This window comes from Ambystoma mexicanum, chromosome 2q (genome assembly GCF_040938575.1).
Source record: "Ambystoma mexicanum isolate Mex_15411 chromosome 2q, UKY_AmexF1_1, whole genome shotgun sequence".
Lineage (NCBI taxonomy): Eukaryota > Metazoa > Chordata > Amphibia > Caudata > Ambystomatidae > Ambystoma > Ambystoma mexicanum.
The window spans coordinates 1,372,275,633-1,372,297,807 of NC_090924.1; the positions used below are offsets into that span (position 1 = coordinate 1,372,275,633).

Consider the following 22,175-nt stretch of genomic DNA (forward strand, 5'->3'; position numbering starts at 1 on the left):
AGGGGGGAAGGAGAGGCTTAGCAGCTGAAGGGGATCTTCATACCACTTTCTTTCTGAACAGTTCCTTAGGGAAGCGCAAGGACATGCCAGGGCCTTCGCCACTGACCCTCCTTATCAGTTCATGACCCTTTGGGCCTGGTTGTCCTCTTTTGCCAACGTGCACATCTTTGAGATGAGCGTTTCGTTCTCAACAGCCTCGGATTGCTTTTAGACTGGGAATTTTCCATTAGTTGTGATGCAGCCGAATGTCAAGGTTTTGCAGAAACCTGTAGAACCAATTGCTCTTGTGCAATGTCTGAATATTCCTTGCTGGGCAGGAATGTCAACTTGCTACCATGAAGGTTTTCTCTCTTACGCAGAGTGCGTGCGTTATTTGGGAAGGGGTTGCCCTTTGAAAGGGTGCGACGAATCAAATTCCGGGGCACCAGTGGTCCAGGGGTGAATATCGGTTTCTAAACCATCAATCAGCCCCACACCTCTAGTACACCAGAATGGATTTGAACAGATTGGATTAAACAGGCATACAATTAAAATTATAAACCGCTTTGTCCAATTTTGGTAACATGGACAGAACGATAGGCTTATCTAATGTAAAGGTCGTGGATCGTTAGTTATTTGCAACACAGCGAAATTATAATGATTACCCAATGATAAAAGGTGTGTCCCGTCAAGGTTGTATACTAATATCTACTTTATTGTTATCACAACAATAATCTAATAACACTATTAACCACCCTGTAAAGGACTGCAGAGAACAGACAGTTTCTAAGAAGGAAAAGGGATGCACTCTGGGTAATGACAGGAGGTTAGTTGGTTAATAACCACAGTCGTTTTTAAAAAGCTTCTTGGCGTCAGCAAAAAGGAAAAAAAGGTCTTAAAAAGTCTCTTGGGTTCTTCTGGGAAGGACTATGGGGACAGAACCACAATGTACCACTTGCTGTAGTTGTTCTTGGTGCCCGACAACGTGGAGTTGGCCTCAGGGACCTTTTCAGGCTTCTACGACGACTGGAGACAGCAGTGGGGTATCAGGAGGCAAGACGGTTCGGTGAGCGAAGCTTGGCAAACTGCTGCCAGCTGGCATTCACAGTGACTCTGGATCAGGAATCATCTCAATGCTGATTGCTGTTTCTGAAGTGCTGGTTGAGACGTCTCGGGTTCCTACTGCGGCTTGACACGGTAGCCCGAGGCTTGACAGCGGTCAGCATTGCCGGCGGTTGCAGGTCAAAGAGCTCAACTGGTTCGAGAATGTCCTTGAAGTCGGAGGGTGACAGGTGCTTGTCGTTGCACTTCTCCCCACCTCTTCAATCGGGTTGCGTTGTCCTTTAAGGTGGATGGCCCAGAACTAGGGAGAGTGTTGCAGGCAGCTGCATTGTCCTTTGGTTCAGGTTCAGAGACCTTCTGGCACTCCCTGTCCAGGGACTTTGCGAGAGCCTAGCAGGGAACGCTGTGTGCTGGCTGGGACTAGTCCTGAAACCGTTGGAGGGTCTTCTGAGTGCTTTTCTACCTCTGTTCCCTGGGAAAAGGTAGGGGGCGGGATCTTGCTTCCCTCTTTGGATGTTCCTGGCCTTCCTTCACTGGCGGCAGCTGTAAGGCAGACTGTACCAAGCATGAGTTCTTTATGATTCAAGTAAAGGCTTCAGATGATCTGCTGAAAGAGGGGCTCCATCCCTCTCTTAAAGCCAAGTGGCCCACAGTGATTTTAGGATGAGCGCACTTTAGTGTACCAGTCCTGGGGTCCATACCAACCGCTTTCAGTATGTGTGAGGTCATAACCAGAGAGCCTTGCAACAAGAAAAGGTAAAGGGGTCCTACAGCAACAAGGGGTGTCCCAGAACCAATATGGCTGAGCCCTACTCTCAACCGAAGGAGTTCTGGGCTCACTCCCCTGGGATACTAGGTCACACCCCCCTTCTTGTCTGCAGTGATAAGAGTCTCTCTGTTTAATGGTTCTCCCTGTATGGTTCCTTTTTTAAATTGGCAGATATCCCTTGAAGATGAGAGACCAGACTCTCTGGCTTCTGCAGATCACATTCTTGTATTTTATGACGTGGGTCCCCCTAGCAGGGTTGGGCTACTGCAACAATAGACTCACACATGTCAGTTCCCTGTCATTGATACAGAGGGGTAGGAGCTGGGAGGTTAAGGAGAATGTCACATACCATGATATGTCATCGTGTCTGCATGGGAATTAAAAAAAGTGCTAGACTATACGGGAAGCAACAAAGCACTGTTCATAGAGGATGCACCCATCGGGTTACAGGTGTGACCCGGGGTAGCGGAGGTTGCTGGGCTAGGTAGGTGGAGCAGGGAAATGTGAGCTCTGGATTGGACTAGGGGGGTGGGAGAGATAGGTTGAGTGGGACAGTCTTTGGTTGGCGAGATGTTATTTCAAGAGTAGGTTCTTAAAGTTTATGATGGAGGCAGCTAGTCTGATATATGATGAAATGCTGTACTGTCATGTTATAACATATGATGACTTAGTATTTTATTGATTGGAATTTGTGTTCAGTCTGAGCCTACCCAGATGGTCTTGGTGGGGGATCCCATATAGAACAGTTAGTGAGATGAGGGGTGCAACATATGACATTACACATCACAATGTTATGTTTCATAACAAGACGCACATAACGGGAATCTGCAATGGTTTGCAGTACAACTCGTGTCAGCCTTAGCCAGCATAGTCCACAGTGAGGCGTCATGGGAGTTGTAGTCCAAAGCATATGCAGAGCCGCAGGTTGTAGACCCCTGATTTACGACATGATATCATGTCATGATTTTTATGACACACCACAACATGGCATACCACTTGATTACAAATTATGGCCCGATGTGTCATGCTATGTCATTTCATGACAGGAAATGACTTATGATGACATGAACACAGAGCCATTGTGACATCTCGTGCCATGACATAGCATGACATGATGTAGTCCGACAAATGTCGTAAGCTTCTCAATGAGTTATCGGACAGTTTCAGTATGATTTTTGTTTTTATTATAAAAATGCACAAAAACAGGCACTTTTTGACTCCCAGTCTAGGTGGATAGCCAGTATCCCAACTGCAACATTATTATGTGCCATTTCACTAGCGTCGGCCTTCCCCCACTGTCTGGTCTTTCCATGGCCTAGATAGGGTCTAAAGATCGTATACTATTTCTCTGATTCAATACCTAGGTGAATTTGCAGTGTAGTCTTTGCTCTGGTGCCCTTTTCCTCCAAACAACTGTCTCTCAACCCTTTCCCCACTCGCCTTTTTCCGACTATGGTACCCTTACTCTGTTTCTCTCCCTATATGTCTCTCCACACTCTGTCTCCTTGTCTTATTCTCTCTCTCTTTCTGCCCTCTTCTGGTCTTGCTTCCTCTCAATACACTACTACGTGTCTTATCGGTCTCTCTCACTTCTCTGGTCTCCACGTACCAATTCCCTCCTGACTCTTCCAAACACTTCCCTGCTTCGGCCCCCTTCATCCTCCTTACTTCCTGTGCCGCCTCTCGCACCGTCTCTCTCACACCTACTTTTAACACCCTCCTCCAGTCTCTCTCCCATATTACCTTTAATAGCTTGCATGGAGAATGCCAAATTGGTGCCATTTCCTCATCCTCCAACAACTTACCTTCACTCTCTGACTACTCCAAAAGACTCTACTGCTTGCAGCACCCTCCTCTCTGGTCTCTTGGTCTCATCCCAGCACTGCCGACCTCCCCCCAAACACCTCTCACTATCAGCTGTGAGAATCCTCCCTGTGATCCCATTGGATAGCCAAGTAAGCTGCTATCCTGAGCCAATCTCTCAGATCTATCCCTTCGAGGGCTGAGACTTACCCTGGAAGTCTTCATACGGTTCTGTAGCTCCGCCCCCTTTTCATCATCCATCTTTGCTATGTGGCCCAGGCAGTTACTGTGAAAATTTGTTCTCGGGTCTTCCCTTCACAGTCAGGTGTCCAACTGGAGTTTGGGAGTATTCCCATGCCTTCTCCATCTTTGGGCAGTCTTTTACTGGTCTTTTACTAGTATCTGCTCCACCGTGACCAGGCTGGGGATTGTAGGATAGTTGTTGGTCCTGAATGGTGAAGCCTATTCTGCTCTCAATTGACTAACAAGTCTGTTCCGGACTGGGTATTCTCCTTTGGGTTCAGGTACATTGTGGTGCCTGTAGCTTTTCTTGAGATAAAGTGACCTGGCCAGGACAGAGGATGATAGGGTTTGGATCAGAGAGGTAGACACCATTATTCATACAGGGCTGCAGGCATACGGTTCTATGTGATTTTACCAAAATAAATGACAGAGGTATTTTTTACCAAAATATCTACAAAGAAGAATACCACATACATGTTTAATTTGGGGAAGCGGGGGGGGGGGGTCCTCCAGTCCAGTTTCCCTGTTTTTAATCCCACCTCAACCACCTCCGCACCTGATTTAACCTCTTACACCACCCATTTTAACCCCTTACAGCGCCCCCATATATATATATATATATATATATTTCTGAGGCTTGTGGAATCTGCTTAGATCACATGCTGTGCATAGGCTGACATCTAGTGGAAGCTGCGGAGTATTAGTTTGTTTTTTCGAAACTCGAAAATGGGCGTCGACACAGGGCGTGCCAGTAATACTATCCCTAGTGTGACGTCCACTGTACCCAAGATCCCTCACGCGTCTAGGATCCTCAGATTGTTTTTTTCTGCCATACTGGTCGGAAGCATTTTGCGGAGTCCCCTGGCCTTAGCCATACCTTTGCTAAAATATCGATAAATTTACATCCTTTCCCCACCCAAACGTCGAACTTCGACACTCGACGCCGGATTGGAGAAGAATTCGACCGTCGGCTGCTGCACGACGGATTTGGGCCTCGGAAGGCCTCTGGCCTCGGCTCGGGCCTTGGAAGCATCTGGCCTCGGCCCTGCAAGTAGGGAGAGTGGGGGGTTGGACATACTCTACACTCTTGGTATATAAGTACATCTTATACATTTTCTACACTTACCAGCCCGCTGCCTCTAGGTGCGTATAGAGGGTACCCCTTTTCAATTCTGCCCCAAGTGCAATCGCAAATACCCTTGGGTTGACAGGCACGCCACGTGCAATCTCTGCTTGCCGAGGGACCACCCCGAGGAGAACTGCAGAGCGTGTAGTAGGTTTAAACCTAAGACACTTAAGGACCGTTCGACGAAGCGTTGGACCCACCACGCCAGGCAGGCGGCCATGGCGGCGGAGGGCGCCTTCAGCGATGGCAACGACGCCGTGCTTTTGGACGGCGAGGGCATTACGGCGTCTAAAGACAGCCGAGCGCAAGTCCCCGACCTCGGAAGGTCATCCGACAGGGCGGCTATGGGGAAGACCCCCGGCGACACAAGCGCTTCACACACCACTCACACAAAAAACACGAAGTCCAACCGAGACTCAACGACGTCGAGTTCTCGGAAAGAGGCACATAGAGAAGGGTCCGAATCGGTGTCCTCTGGGCGTTCTAGATCGAGATCGCCGCATGACTCCAGGCAATCATCCACTCTTGCCAAGAGTGCCCCGCTCCCTAAGCTAACAGAAGTTCGATCGTCGGAGGACGAAGACGACTTCCACCCCCAGGCCTCTCTCCAGGAGTCTGAGCCCGCAGACAAGATCAGCGCGGCCCCACATTCGAAGGACAGGGACTCTACCCCCGATCCTCGACGCCAGGTGTCGAAAACCTCCGGAACCACAAAGGGACAGGGAAAACACTCTTCCGCTCACGGGGAGGGGGGAAAACAGCAGAAGAAGCAGCCACTGCACTCTTCCACACCTGTAAAACACTCCACTCCTCCTAAACAGACAGACAAGCCCAAGTCTGCTACTAGTTCTAAAACCAGCAAATCTACTCAGGATAAGTCTCCTAGACTTTCTGAGAGAGTCATTCCCAGTTCCAAACAATGGTCGAGTGATGACATAGATAGGGTCATGTCAAAGATGTCTTCTTTGGCAGACTTTTATGATAAAAATCCAGACCATTTCCTTTCATATAATCCACAAGGGTCTACACCCTCAGGCTCTAATGATCCTATCCCCCCGAGTAAGAAGCCCCGGTTTGAAACACCTATGAGGTCTTCGGGCCCCTTCGATGTACAACCATACTCACGGCCATACTCAGTATCAAGGAGAGACTTCCTTTGGTGAGGACCAAGAATTTGGCATGGTAGAAGAGCAAACCGGGACGGGCTACTATGGGGATGATGAGGACCAAGAAGAGGAAGACCCTGAAACCTACAGAGTAGATTCCCCGGTAGAGAAGGAAGCCCCAGTTACCGACTCCCCTGTCGATAACCAACCCCTCCTGAACGAGGTTCTCGCACGAGCAGCAGAACATTTCCATATTGACACCATGGTGTCCAGGAGGAGAGGGACTTCGCCGAGGAGTTAGTGGGAGAAAGGAGGCCTGTTGCCCAGACCCATCCCTATCCTTAAGTCTATTCAGCGAAGAATAGACCCGTCCCTGGTGAACCCGAACCTCACCAGAGCAGTCGATCCCAGAGTTGAAAAACTTTTCAGGGCAGCCCAGTCTGACCCTCTCTATATAAGAGGACATCTGAAGCCAGACTCCCTGGTTGTCACTAACACTCGTAAGAGGGCTGGAACACCCTTGTCGTCCAAAGCTCCTCCAGACAAGGAGAGCAAAAAACTATATGGTGTCGGCAGGAAAGTTGCCTCAACTCAACGTCCGCCTATCCGGCAAGGATTGCAAACTCCACCACCCTGTTGGCCAGCTACAACTGCCATCAGTGGGAAGAAGTCGCGGCACTCATAGCGTCTGCACCAGAACCCTTAAAGGGCCAGTTAGTACGAATTTCAGCAGAGGGTAGAGCCGTGTCTGGTTGCATTTTAAAAGCAACTTTTGACGCCGCGGACAACGCAGGCAGATTGATAGCAGAAGGTACTGTTATCAAGAGACATGCGTGGTTACGGCAGTCTGGTTTTAAGGCAGAAACCCAGGCATCATTGTTGGACAAACCGGTGGAAGCCGATCTGTTGTTTGGTAAGGCGGTCGAGGACGCGCTGAAGAATGCCAAGGACGAATATGTGACACTCAAGTCCCTTGGCCAACTAACCAATAAACCCCCTAACCAGAGAGGGAATGGAAATTTTCGTCGCCCACGCGGCCAAAATTCCCAGAGATGATCAAGCTATTCCCAGGGGCAGGGTACACAGTGGAACAACAGCCAACAGTCTACCCAGGGTTATGGCAGGGGTAATAGGAGAGGACGTGGTAAAGGCAGAGGCAGCCCCAGTAGAGGAGGCGGCACGCCTCCACCAAAGCAGTGACGCTCAGTTCAGGGTCCCTTCTCACCCAACCCCAGTAGGGGGACGCATTTCCAACTTCACCCAGGCTTGGGAAGGGATCACATCAGACAGATGGGTGCTGTCAACAGTATCCGCAGGGTACTGTATAGAATTACTGCAGCGTCCCCGGAACCATCCTCCACGACAAAGAGTACACTCTTTAGAACATCAGAAGATTCTCCTCGAGGAGATCGCCAATCTGCTAGCAAAGGACGCGATAGAACTCGTCCCGGGACACCAGGTAAACAAGGGTATTTATTCAACTTACTTCCTTGTGCCAAAAAATGATTTGACAATGCACCCAGTATTGGACTTACGGCCTGCCAAGTATGTCAAGCCCCAAAAGTTTCGTATGACTACGCTACAAGAGGTAATCCCCCTCCTAAAAAAGGGGGATTACATGGCAACCTTGGATATGAAAGAAGCCTATTTTCATATTTCCATGTTCCCAGCGCACAGAAGGTACTTGCGCTTCAAGGTGGACAGTCGGCACTACCAGTTCAAGGTACTGCCCTTCGGGATAGCTTTGGCACCAAGGGTATTCACCAAGGTACTGGCGGTGGTGGCTGCACACCTACGCAGGGAGGCAATCCCGGTGTACCCTTATCCGGACGACTGGCTCATAACGGGGGAAACCCCAGTAATTTGCAGGACAAACATTCAAAGGACTATCGACCTCCTCCACGAATTAGGCTTCTCAATCAACGAGAAAAAGTCAAGCCTGGTGCCAAGCACCTCCAAACAGTTCCTAGCAGCAATCCTAGATACTCAAGAGGGGTTGACATTTCCTTCAGAGGAAAGAATTCGGAATATACTACTGCAAATTCCGCAATATCAGTCCGGTCACCAAATAACGGTACGCAAAGCAATGCGTTTGCGGGCGTCATGTATTTACCTGGTCCCCCACACGCGCCTGCGCATGCGTCCCATGCAGGAATGGTTGGCGAAACAGTGGTCTCAGGCAAGTGGTCAGTGGGACGATCTAGTGGTCGTTTCGCCAACACTGGTACAAAGCCTTCACTGGTGGACAAGAGAGAATCTTTCACAGGGGAAACCCTTTTACGATCCCGAAGTACAGGCAGTAGTCACTACCGATGCATGCCTGACTGGGTGGGGAGCTCACCATCTCCACCACACAGCTCAGGGTCTCTGGTCCCCCTCAGTGGCCAAGAACCACATCAACCTGCTAGAGCTTCTGGTAGTATTCAGAGCGCTTCAAGCGTTCAAGCCCTACCTTCTAAACCTGTCAGTGCATATCCGGACGGACAGCACGACAGCCATGTTCTACCTGAACAAGCAAGGAGGGACTTGTTCGCCAAATCTGTCCAAGCTTGCCCAGAAAATCTGGATATGGGCACTCAGACGGAACATCTTCCTGTCATCACAACATGATCCAGGGGAGCTCAATTCCCTAGCGGATGCTCTGAGCACAGACTCCCTCCCAGAGGAACACGAATGGGTTCTACACAGAGAGGTCGTAGACAATCTTCTCTCAGTGGGGTTTCCCCACTATAGACTTATTCGCCACAAGCGAAAACAGACAATGCCCAGGATTTGCATCCAGGTTCCCCCAACCAGACTCCCAGGGGAACGCCCTGTGGATGAACTGGTCAGGGATGTTTGCGTACGCTTTTCCACCAACTCCTCATCAGGGAGGTGGTCAACAAGATGAACAGAGAGTCGATGACGCTCGTCCTAGTTGCTCCCATGTGGGCAAGACAACCGTGGTTCCCACACTTACGCAGGATGGCGGTGTGCGAGCCCATCAAACTTCCGGCCTGGTACAACCTACTGTCCCAGCACCAAGGCAAACGGTGCATCAGCAACCCAACTCAATGAACCTAGCAGCATGGCTCCTAAGGTCATAGAGTTTGGACATCTCAATTTACCACAGAGGTGTATGGACATCCTAAAGGAATCTAGGAAACCAAACACAAGGCACTGCTACTTTGACAAGTGGAAGAGATTTGTTATCTGGTGCCAGAGTAAACAAATCAACCCAGTTGATTGCACTCCTTCCACTATTGTTACATACATGCTCCACCTGCTGGATGCAGGACTGGTTTTTAACTCACTGAAAGTACACCTGGCAGCCCTGTCGGCATACACCAATTCCCATAACAAGGTCTCGTGGTGGAAAGTACCAGTGCTTAAAGCCTTCATGGAAGGAGTAAAGAGACTTCACCCCCCTATTTCAAACCCACCACCAGGGTGGGACCTTAATGTGGTGCCATCTAAGCTCATGGGCCCCCCTTTCGAGCCCATGCATAAAAGCAGTCTCAAACACCTGACTTATAAAACGACCTTCTTAGTAGCTATTACTTCTATAAGAAGGGTCAGTGAAATTCAGGCTCTGTCAGTGCAGGATCCCTTCTTTACTGTCCATAAAGACAAACTGGTTTTACGCACACACCCTAGGTTCTCACCTAAGTTTATATCTAAATTCCACGTAAACCTGTCCATCGAGCTTCCGGCTTTCTTCCAGGACCCCTCAAAGCTCGGCTGAGGTGAAACTACACACCCTAAATGTGCGTAGGGCCGTCCTCTACTATGTAAATAAAACCAGACCGCTAAGGAAAACAGATCAGCTGTTTGTCTCCGTAGCTACAGGCAGATAGGGGGATTGCGTCTCTTAAGGTGCCATCTCGAAGTGGATTATTAACTGTATCCAGCTGTGTTACTCACTCTCTGAAAAGACTCTGCCTTTCACGCCAAGAGCCAACTCTACAAGAGGCATTGGGGCCACTCTGGCTTTCATTGCAAATGTACCCCTTGACACCATTTGCAAAGCAGCTACTTGGAGCTCTATTCACACTTTTACTCAGTATTACTGCATTGACACCCATTCCAAGGCAGATACACAAGTGGGACAAGCGGTTCTAAGACACTTATTTGCTCATGACCCTTCACACATCCCACCTCCTTCTTCAGGTACTGCTCGCTAATCTATGCACAGCATGTAATCTAAGCAAATTCCTCAAGCCTCAGAAGGGATACATTACTCAAAATAGCATGACATGAAATATCATATCACAACATGTCCTGAGTTGATATATCCCATCATATATGACATAAGATATATCATGACATGAGATTTTGTGACCTGGTGTACTATGAGATGTTGTGATCCGTCATGCTTGGTGGAATGGTTAAAGGAAAACTCAACTTGAAATCTTATCGTTATTTTATTAAATATATTTGGTGACCAATTTAATGTTCATGTTCTTTTCTCGTTATAACAAAGGCTGTTTCAATTGTAAACCCACCCGGGGTTGAAAATGTGAAATGTATTTAAACATGATTCAGTTATGTTTGACAAATTACATAACATATAATTCACAACAAGACAAAATACATAAAATCAAAATGTAGTGTCCAAAACAGTTAATCACACAACAAACACTGGAGGAACTGCAAAGGTTTACCATCAACCTAAATGCGAACAGTGGAGGAACTGCAAAGTTGTACCATCAACCTAAATGCTAATGTATTCATCAATTATACATAGAGACCCAACATGTTTCTGTCGACATCGCTAGACTGCCCGGGTAATATTGTGTAGATCGTCTCCACATGGTCGAATCACTTCTTTGTGAATCCTCATATGGTTCACACCTTCTTCTAATGTGTGTACACTACCATTCAGGTCTCTCCATTTACCTGACTACAAAAAAAAGCCAAGTCACGACTATGCAGCCCCTAGGCTACGTGTCAAGTTCACAACAACACTCTAAATGTATAGATTCCATATGCACCTTAAAAAATGCACCTACCTGCATCTTATCTGTCAGCAAGGTTGGCCATCATGGTTAATCCTGCAGCACACAATTAATGTACCTTATTTCAACTGGATCACTTATCACCCATTTGCTATATCTACAAAACAGAAGTAACAAATGACCCTTAATCTAGGAACCACTCTTCCAAATCCACAACAGGCCAAAAACTACCACCAAATTGTGAACTAACAGGTCAACCATAATGTCTACACCAGGTAAGTCTAGTATCCTAATAAAATTAGTTCAGCACTAGACCTCACCCGTGACCACACTAAACATTCAATGGGCTATTATAATAGATGATAGACGAGCCTCCATGCCTGGCAATTGAGACTAACGAAATAATAACATAATTAATTAAAAGAAAAACACTATGCCAGGAAGTTCTATGGAACAATGCTGCATTTGCAGCCCCTTATTAGTCTCTCTCATTAAGTGGAGCCTAATTCAGTAACAAACTACCACATCACCTCTAACATGCTGCACGTGACCCAGTGTAGCCATAATATAAGGCTTACCATAATCGAGCAATTGCCACTGGGGAGGTAGAATGTTCTATTGAAACAACTGAACCTCATGTATATCCCGGTCACAGGACTTTTGTTGTCACCTAAAACAATTTAAACAAAATACCAGATAGAAACCTAAGCGAAGCCAGTGTTGTGAATTATATGTTATGTAATTGTCATAAACGTAATTAAATCATGTTTCAAGAAATTTCGCATTTTTCAACCCCAGGTGGGTTATCAATTGATCTAACACACTACGCAAGAGACTCCAGGGTGAGGAAGGCTATATGAGTGCCCCTGGTATTGGAACTCCTATGAACACATAAACTCATAATCCATGAGACAAGAAATCTACTCCTATAGTTAGTATTCAATTCTTTTATTCTCTTAGTCAAAATCTGAAAAATATTCTGCCAATAATCTCATTCTTGTATCACTATTATATCTGTGTACTTTAGTTTAAATACATATATATTGCATATTGCCAAAATTATCTAAAAACGCATACAAACACCCTATTCTACAGATTGTTCAGAAATGTTGACATTAGTTCATAGGTCGGCTCTGTCTCATTCCTTCTTTCATACCCATTCATACTTGAAGTGCAAACGTGCTAATTACTAAACATCAATTACATGTGTAAAAAACCTTCCTATGTCGTTATTACAGATTACAGCCTGCCCAACATGTTTCGTTCCTTCTTGGCTTTCGATTTAATCTATGGAACTTCTTCAGGGGCTAATTTATCTGAAACATTTGGGTGCTTGCCAATTATGTAAATCTACACATTCTTTAATGGGCGTTTCTTAAAATGATCTACAGTTCCACTTCACTTCTTGTTACAAATACAACTAATTTGGGGTATTTTGCTTGTGCTCTTCAGCTTTCTTGTCTTTTCTCGCTTTATTACTTAGGATCTTTCAGTATATTCATGTGCAGTTTCTTTACACGTTTCCGTGGTCAATCTCTGGGAATGTTTATGGCATTTTCAGAGTTGATTGTTGTGGTAGTGTATGACCTCTCTATTCCTTTATCTATGTCTAGTCTTGTTGTTTTCTGACTTTCCCGATTTTATTCCGAGATGTTCCTATTCAGAAGTTGTAAGCGTCTTCTGTTGTGGCTCTTCAATCTTGAAACGGCCTTGGTTTGTTATAAATTGATTGTGACTATCCAGTAGGCTGTTGTAACTCCTTCAAAGTTGATTCTGTGTCCCGTTCTTTGAATTCCAGGTTCTTTTCTGCACAATTTGTACTTTCTTCAGTGAAACCAACTCTATAAATAGGGTCTTGGTTGTTCAATGGTATAATGCCAAAATATTTGAGTCTTGAATCACAACCCTCTCATTTAAAAGTTTTTTCATTGGATGCTTTGGGAATCAAAAGTCTTTCTGAACCTCCCTCTCTTGTTGAACATATGTCAAGGAGGCTGTTCCTTAAATGACCTTCTCTTCTTACGTGTTACGAAATGCCCATAATTGCCGAAATTGGTAATTGTTTGATTTTACAACATCTGAATAATCCTACTGTTTTACCCACTTGTGAGGTTCTTTATTACCTTCACTTTGCTTTGTCATTGAGGTTTTCACCCATTGACAAACAATATCTGGGTCATGTAGTTCCCAACATAGAAGAATCAATTTATTTCCCCTCACGTTTGTTTTTCCTTTTTCAATCCTGTCTGTTTAATCCGTTGTCAGCATGTATTTACGAAACAGAACACTAGAACAGAAGTACTGGTGGTTTTAATATAATTTTTTATTCAGGGTTTTTACACAAAGGGTTACCTTATTATTCAGGAACAATAAGATAACTTGAGGAAAATTCAACGTGTGTATTATATCTTCTCCTGGGATTACCATCACTGCTCCTTCACTCAAACCTCCCCCAATTCCCATGTCTCCCTTCTCTTTTTAGACAGGATTCCTAATATGTTAAATGCAAAAATACAAAAATGTCTAAAACATTAATTAGGATGGCCAGTCTTTCAAAGTCTCTGAATGTTTTAGGCTAACCAAAAACTGCCAAAAAGTCCTTGTAGGTCTTTCCCTTGCATCACTCAGTCTCTGGGAAGAAGCAGCAGCCCCCAAGACATAAATCACTGTAGCTGCAGAAGTGTTGGTTCTTGGGTATAGCTGTCATCCTCTGGGTTGCTCACTCTGCTTGGGTGTTATCAATGCATGAAATTCAGAAGATCGCTAGCCAAGTTTGCCAAAAGGATTTTGGTTTCATGGCAGGCAAATCATTAGGGTTTAACTTTTAGTGGCAGTGTAGTTGGGTCAGCAGTGGAGGTAGCCTGGGACAGAGGCACTGGAAGATGCTTGCTGTGGCCTAATGGTTCCCGAGGATCCTGGCCCTAAGGACTCTCCTTCTTGTCGCCCAAACATTGGCTCATACCAAAGGGGCCATTTCCTGTGTCTCCTTTCCTCCCCTCTGGCCTAGGAAACTCCTGCATAGACTCCTTGATGCCCCCACAACATGCTCAAAATGCCTACCACCTTACTCTCACACTCATAGATATGGGGATTGTTTCCCCTCTTTTGTCATATATACCGTCTGCCAGACTCCCTTGACCTCTCTTTCTCTCAGCACCCTTTCTCATATTTTATTAAGTATTCCCTTGTACCACCTCTTCCTCAGCTTCTAGTTTCTCCACCGCACCTTGTTGCCTCCTTCTCTGGTTTTAGTCCGTCAACTGCCTCCGTTGCACCTCTTGTCACCACGTCTTCCTTCGCTCAAACTCTCTTCAGCACCCCCTTCTCTCCTGTCTCATCCAGCCTGTCTTTGCTCCAACTGCCGCAATACCTGCACCAACTACTCTCCAAATACCCACACAAGTGCACACATTGGGCTTTTTTTATACGCCTCTGGTCCTCCCCTTGGAGGGGCCTCCTCAAGAAGGTTTGCACATGTATATTATTTGTTTTACTAGTGCAGGACTGGATGTTCGGTAATGTACTCTTTGCCTCAGGAGCATATATGGATTAGCGCAGGTCTCCCACGTCTGCTGGACCGAGGCTACATAAGGAAGTCTGCTATATGGGAACCACTGTAAGTCTTGTGAATGCTCTGAGCTACATCAGTGAACACAGGGTTGCTTTCATGGCAGCAGCTTCAGGTATTGTGTCCCCCCTCCCAGGCAGACTCCATTAAGCTGTACTGCAGTGTAATATCCACAACTGGTGTGTGAAATGCCTTCGAACTGCAGGTGCCTGTATTAAAGCAGTTATATTCCTAACTTCACCTACACATTGGGCCTCATTACGGCCCGGCGGGTTGCCGCCGGACCCGTAAAAAAATAACTGGCGCCTGATCTCCCGGTGCTACCGGGAGATTACAACTCCGGCAGCCGGGAAGTCAGGTGCCCGTAATTTTGTTAAACTCCATTCCCATAGAGTTCCCTAGGACTCTATGGGAGTGGAGACATGGAAGCACCGGCACCATTGTTAACGGTGCCAGTGCTTCTGTGACGGCTTTGCCTTCCGTGACCGCTGTGCCCAGCAGGGTCAGACCTGTCGGGCACAGCGGCTCCGGAAGGCAAACCTGTAGTTTGCCGGTCTGGAAATAAGGGTTCTGGCAGGGTCGGACTGGGCCATAAAATTGTCTTGGGCACAAATGAAAAAGTGGCCCACAGTTGCAAATGGCTATTAATTCCTTTTGTGACACTGTTTGAATAGTAATCACCAAGGGGGAGTTTTTTGATAAAGTGTGATGCACATGGTGCATTTTAAAGAAAATTCAGCAACACTGGTCAAAACTACTAGCTGCAGAGTGAATTAACTCATCCAACTGGCGCAAATTGGCCGAAATAGTGGGCCACTTTGACCCAAAAAAACAGATCCACACCAGCATTTTGTGTTTTTGGTTCGGCCATGTGCTTATTGCCCTGTAGGCCAGTCTGAGCCTGGGTGCTGGTGAGCCTACCGGCACACTGTTTCTGGACAGGCATGATCATAATGAGGCCCGATGTTTCTTAATGGGCCCAAAGTTATTGTGGTACAAATACGACTAGACCCTGACTCCTTATTTGGGTTCTCTGGAGGCAGCAAGGTATCTTCCCCATTCCATTCTTGGACCCCGCATCACAGAGCGGGTGGTAGCACCCGGCCTCCATGGTCACCCCGCCTACATCCCAAGCGCCACAAATGGGACACAGTCTGAGCCTTTGGCCATTGTTCTACTTGCCCTTCACTGAAGCACTGTTCAAGGTTCAGCCGTAGACCTCCAATGTCCTTACTGCTTCTGTGGATTCATGGATGCTAGAGCGGGCTCAACGCTTATCACGAGTGCTACTGCAGAGTCAGCCCCACCCATTATTTCTTTATTGGACATTTGTATGACGCCTATACATAGGTGTTTCTACGTGCCACAAGACAATATGGGGCGATCTGGGGGAACATGGGAATAAAAAAAGTAGAACGGAAACGGCTATATTGGCCTTGTTACAATCCTACCGTGCAAGTGCTTGACAAGGTGGTGAATTCAAGGGGGGCGTGGAGGGAGAAGTGCAGGAGTGGGGTACCCCCAAGGGTGGGGTTGGGCAAGAACTAGCCAGCCAAGGCGGCAAGTGCCAGGTGAAGAGGAGGTGAAGGGAGGGATGACTGCGGTTGACAGGGCCGACCAAGTTGGACTACTCCAGGAAAGTGAGCCCGAGGGCAAGTGCTGGGGGGACTGGTAGGTGGTGGTCTGGCCCCTGTAAGATACTTAAAAGACCAGGCCCCAGTCACAGCAGCAGGTGGAGAGTTTGCACGGGAGAGCAAAGGAAGAGGAGAAAAGGGAAATCTTGAGAAGTTTCTGGAACTTAAGAAGTTCAGGCTCGAGTCTGAGAGGGGGAGGGAGGTCGTTCCAAGGGTAGGAGCTAGCAGAGGAAAGGGATCTACCTCCCACTCTCTGCTTGGGGATCCGTTTGACCTGCAGAGAGTTGGAGCCAGACGACCAAAGGACTCTGGCTGGGAGCTATTTAGGGAGGGAAAGCTGGATGTAAAGCTGTCTCAAGCCCCAGACAGCCTTGTGGATGATGCAAAGGGTCTTAGAATTGATCCTTGCGGTCACCGGGAGCCAGTGGAGAGGTTTTAGGGCTGTAAAGATGCGGTCCCTGGGCTTGAGACCAAGGATAAGTCTTACAATCCTATACTGGATTAGTTGAAGGGGGCGAAGGGAGGAAAGAGGCAAGTTGAGGGAGAGGCTGTTGCAGTAGTCCAGCCTAGAGAGAAGAGGCTCTGGAGACGTTGAGCTTTTGGGGGAAGGTGTGGAAAGGTAGAATTCCCCATAGGAGATGCAACTGAAAATTGGACTTCTTGGCAAGGTCCATGATGTGTTGACAAAGGTTTTATTGCCTCACAAATGGGCGAGGGGAGTTGGGGGGACCCAGGGAGCCTGGCCAGAGAGTGGTTGAGAAGCAAGGAGCAGGCGTCCCAATGAGAAGGATCTCTGTCTTACTGGCATTAAGGCACAGATCATTGGCAAAGCACCATGCCTGAATAGCAGTCAGGTACGAGGGAGGAGGAGGAGGAGGAGGAGGAGGAGGAGGAGGAGGAGGAGAAGGAGGAAGTAGGGGGAAGGCAGCTTGAAAGAGAGCCGTGTCATCTGCATAACACTGGAAATGAGGGGAGAAAGTGGAGCTCATAGGGGCCAGATAGATGTTGAGGAGCCATGGCAATAGGATAGAGCCCTGAGGGACATCACAGGTATAGAGTTAGGTGGAGGAGAGAAAAGGACCCATTTGCACTTGGGCAGGTCTGTTTGAAGGGAAGGAGGTCCGCAACGCCAGTGCCTGTGGTTGACTGTGTCAAAAGCAGAAGATCGAGGAGGATCAGAACAGAGGGAGTGTAAGAGTCCAGGTTAGAGAGTAGGTCTACACAGATGTTCAGGAGAGCAGTTTCTGTGCCGCCGCTGGCTGCCGTGATGCCTCCAGCTGCCGTGATGCCTCCAGCTGCCGTGATACCAGACTGGGGGTCGTGGAGGCAGCCAGCCATTTTGGTGCTGAAGGTTCAGTTGGGGGATGACCAGCTCCGCCATGAGTTTGCCCAAAAAAGGGGTGATGGAGATAGGGCGATAGTTAGCTGGGCAATATGGGTCAGCAGATGGCTTTTTTAGGAGAGGGTGCACAAGAGTGTGCTTAAGGGGTGGACAGAAGGAAACAGTGGTAAATGAGTGGTTGGTGAGGTCAGCCAAGGCTGGAGCAAGAGAGGCAATGTTGTCCTTGATGGTTCTGGAGGAGCAGGGGAGCACCTCTTTAGAGGAGGTTTTCATAGAGCGTACAACTCTAGAGATCTTATCTGGTGCAATGGGATAGAACGGTATGGGGGGCCAAGGGAGGCAAGAGAAAGGTGGGGTCGTGTGGAGGACAGATGACAGGATGTCCAAAGATTTGGAGGAAAAGTGGGTGGCCAGTACAGAGCAGAGGGCCTGGGAGGGAGGAGGAGAGGAGTCGTCTGTGGTAGGATTGGCAACTTCCTTGCAGATTTTAGAGTTCAGCCGTTTTCTTAGTAGATCCAGAGATGCGGGCTTGGACATGAGCCCTCTTCGTGGAGCAGATGGAGAGTCAGGATTGCTTTTAAAGTAGGCGGCAGCTCAGCTGCTTTGCACTTGCGTTTCAAAGCGGCCAAGTTGGAGTGCTACCAAGTGTTGCATTACGAGGCAAACTTCATGCAGATCCTTAATATGGGGGCAAGGATGTCCAGGGTGTTGAAGATAGAGAGATAAAGCTTAGCTAGAACAGAGCCAGGAGTCTAATGAAGGGGGAGGAGGAGGGATGAATGCAGAGCCAAATGCAGCGACTGACATACTTCATTGGTGGAATGACAGAGAAGGAGACTTGCATAGCGGGCAGAGGCATCAAGGGACAGGGGAGGTCAAGGTGGGAAGAAAGGAGAGAGTGCTCAGACCAGGAGAGCAGGGTATTGAGAAGGCTGGAGAGAGGGATGTCTTTTGAGAGGAGAGCATCCAAGGTGTGTCCAGCAAAGTGGGTTGGGCCAGAGGGAAGGATAGTGAGGGAAAGAGTGTCACAGAGGTCGCAGAAGAGAACGGTGGCCACATTGGGAGAGTTGAGATGGATATTGAAGTAACCAGGGAGATTAAGCAGAATGTGGTAAGCAGAATCGCGTCAAGCTAGAAACCAGCGACGATCTACAGTAGAGGGTAAGTTGTACAATGGGCAGACTTGACTGGTGGTCTATGTCTCTGCAGAATTCATGCTTGTGGGCACATTTCAGCTGCCCTGCCCTTAATTTCAAATATGTGGGATCCCTCTTAACCCTGATGGGAATAGTGGCATAGCACTTATAAGTAAGTATGTTTCTAGCAGGGGCTATTTAAAACTCGCAATTTATAAATCGCTATTCCTACATTTAATCCAATCCGTATGAATCAATTGAAATAAAAAAACCAGGTTAGATAAAAATGTATTAAAACCTAATTTGAATGTCAATTTATTAATAAATTACATTTAAATGAAACATAAGCTTCTCTTTATAAGCCATATATGTATAAACAATTTATAAAGCAACCCCATTATCTGCCAGCACCATTCAGTAATCACTACCAAGCATAGCCAGACATTACACCCTAAAAATACCTCAATTTCATGCTGAGTCATACATACATACATACGAATTCATGTCTGAAAAGATTTTGTTCTGAGGACTTCCCAGTGGGATAGTGCAGTTGTCGATACTGGTCAAATTACAGAAATGCTGAATAGATTGTATTGGACAATGTATAAATAATTTCCTGAAGCAGTCGGTCGTCATGTATGTTTCGGCACTTTGAACAGTCCAAGGGGAACTAGAAATGGTTATTTGAAATTAAAAATCACTTTTGCTAACCCATTATTCTCCATGACATTATTTAATTTGAATGATATGATGTGAGTAAACGTAGTAATAACGATTCATTAATTGTGAGTTTGAAATATTGCCTCGCAGGAACATTGTTATATGGCTTCATAGTACCCCAGCACCCTACATGTGAAGCCTCCAGAAAGCTAAACTTGCAGGCGAGTTCTGCAAAGATGATGGTACTGCATCACCTGTGTAAGAGCAGAGGACCAGTGTAGCCTAGTTGGCTCAGTTATATTCTTAGTTGCCTCAGAGAATGTTCCAGAAGAGTATTCCCTGCGTTGCTGGTGTGCAACCTGCACAGTAATCCTGTTAAATCTCATGGGAGGGTCCAGAGCTGGACATTGGGTTGCGGTTTGTTAGCTTCTGGGTGAAGAGGTTTAATTTGTCCCTTTCACTGTTAATTTCTTCCTCAAACATTAGGCAGTTGCGTTTTAGATTTCACAAGAAGTGAGCACACCCAGTGCTCCAGATAAGATTTGGAAGTGGGAGTATTTTACTCCCTATTTAAAGTTGGGAGTAAAATGATGTTTTTGCAAGTAGAAATGTGTCCAATTCCTGATGGGAGTAATTTTTTATAAGCGTGTAAAGTTTTAGTAATTATTTCTTTGCAACTAGTTATTCATGCACATTAAAAGATATATGTTTACTTATTTCAATCAGGCAGTTATAATAGTGGTTTCTTCCTGTGGTAGTATTTGAACTAATGGTCCAAACCTATCCATGCCGTTCCGTGAGTGAAAACAAGGCCACAAGGGTCTATGTGTTTGCTATTTTTTGTTGGAAGTATTGTTGCTCCCAGTTTTTATTTTTGGCAGAGTATTTACCTACTTCTAGGGAGTAAAAGTGTCCGATACACCCCTTATCTGTAGGGCGAGCACACCCCTTCAGTGCTAAATCCCACAGTCGCCCAGTCCACGGTATGTCTGTTGGTTTCTCTCTTAGGATGCACTCTAAACCAATCTTCTAGAAGATGCAAAACATGAAGGAAGCCTAGCAAGACTGTTTGGGGAAAAATGGGGGTGGGGAATATTTGGAAATGTGACGGCTTGTTACATATGTTACCCCGGGCTCAACTGAACCAGACATTACCCGGGGTACCAATGTGTAACTTGTGCATTAACCACTCTTACCCTCTTTGGTTTAAGTAATGCACACATCTCATTTAGATGCTATAGCGCCGTCTATTAATGTTTTATGTTTATTATTGCCTTTTCAAAACTGAACTGTTTGTGCTGGACATGGTTCACCCCTTAGTGGGGACTATTTGGAATCCTGATCTGTGACCAAGTAACTACTGCTCTGCAGGAGTAAAGGAATAAGCAGTATCTAAAATGCCTACTCACACCTACACTACAACTAAACCAGCAGTGATCAAAATCATAAAGGTGAAATGGGTGCAGCCTGACCAGTATAATCCCTTTGCCTCTCTGGTAACATAGGCCAAAGGCAGGCTAACATTTCAGGAGCTGTATGAGCTGGCACAGATGCAACACAATCAAAAATAGTACAGTGGTAGCGTAATACACATATATGACCTTGGTTGGACATTATTTTAAGATCTTTATAGCTGGTCAGATGGCATAGCGAGCTAAGTGCTCACCCCCGAAATCTGTGTGCAGCCTGCTGTGGCAGGTTCAAATCCCGTCGGGGTCAACTCAGCCTTTCAGTGGTTGAAATTGGGATTTGTTGATCAGGAGCAAAAAGCAGCTACTGGGTACCAGGCATCACCCTGTAGGAAGGAGCTACGTCTGGGCAACCAGGAGCTAGTGCATAGTTTGTGAGATGCAAACTCTTAACTTTTCGTCCATTATATATGATCAAATATGCTTTGTGTCTTGGGTGTGTCCTTCATTCTCTTTTATACACATTCCCAAACCTAACCAGTTAATATTCTATAGCTGTTTGTTTGGCACTACTTGCCTGGGGGAGTCACAAAGTAGCTCCTGGTAGCTAAATAGCTCCCAGCTCCTGGCAATTTCAAACTCTGCCATTTATTTTTCCAAGGTCGATAAAATGAGTACCACTCTGTGGGATAATAATGTCTTCTGTTATTTGAGTGCTCTGAGACCTATGGGTGTGTAGCGCTATATAAGAAAGACATTATTATTTTTAAACTAAGAAAAATGCACACAACTAATAGCACTACTGTTCCACCCATGTAAGAGTAAATGCAGAGAAAGTAGACTTTAAGAATAAAGGGACGTACCGAGTTTCTAGATAGGTGTGCTTAGGCAAAGATCTTAGCAGAAAATGGAAAATGCTAGTTTCTGGATAATCTTTCAAAGGGTAAAGAATAGGGGCTTAATTCACAAAGATCCTTTAAGGTGAACCGGGATGGGTGGAGCCTCTTCAAATATCTTTTAATTTCTTGTTTTTGGTGCGCAACCAAATTGAGCCATTCTTCTAGACTCTGAATTGCAGTGGAGATGGTTGAGTCGCATGGTCAATTTGGGTTGAGATACTTTTTCTGGGTTCATTCAGCCTATGTGCCCACTGGGTTGATGGCTTCCAGAAGGTTGCATCGGCTTTTGACTTGAGTCGAGACGATGCCACAGTTGGGTCAAGTTGGCTGTTCAGTTGACCGGTGAGTCAGATACTTCCAAAGAGTCGAGCCAGTGTCAAGAGTCATGATGGGCAAAGTGCTTCAATGGGTCGAGTCAGACTTTAGATGTTTCATGGAGCAAGAAAGCCAGCTGTTGAGCGGTTTGTGTCTCAAGGTGGTAAAAAGAGTTCTGAGGTGCTTC

The 22,175-nt window shown here is 46.5% G+C and overlaps 1 protein-coding gene across 3 annotated transcripts in view; it reads left to right on the forward strand.

The window, feature by feature from the left end:
- The window catches only part of LOC138570179 (thyroid hormone receptor beta), a 1,132,895-nt gene that overhangs the window by 192,361 nt on the left and 918,359 nt on the right, over window positions 1-22,175 (forward strand). The window lies entirely within an intron of this gene.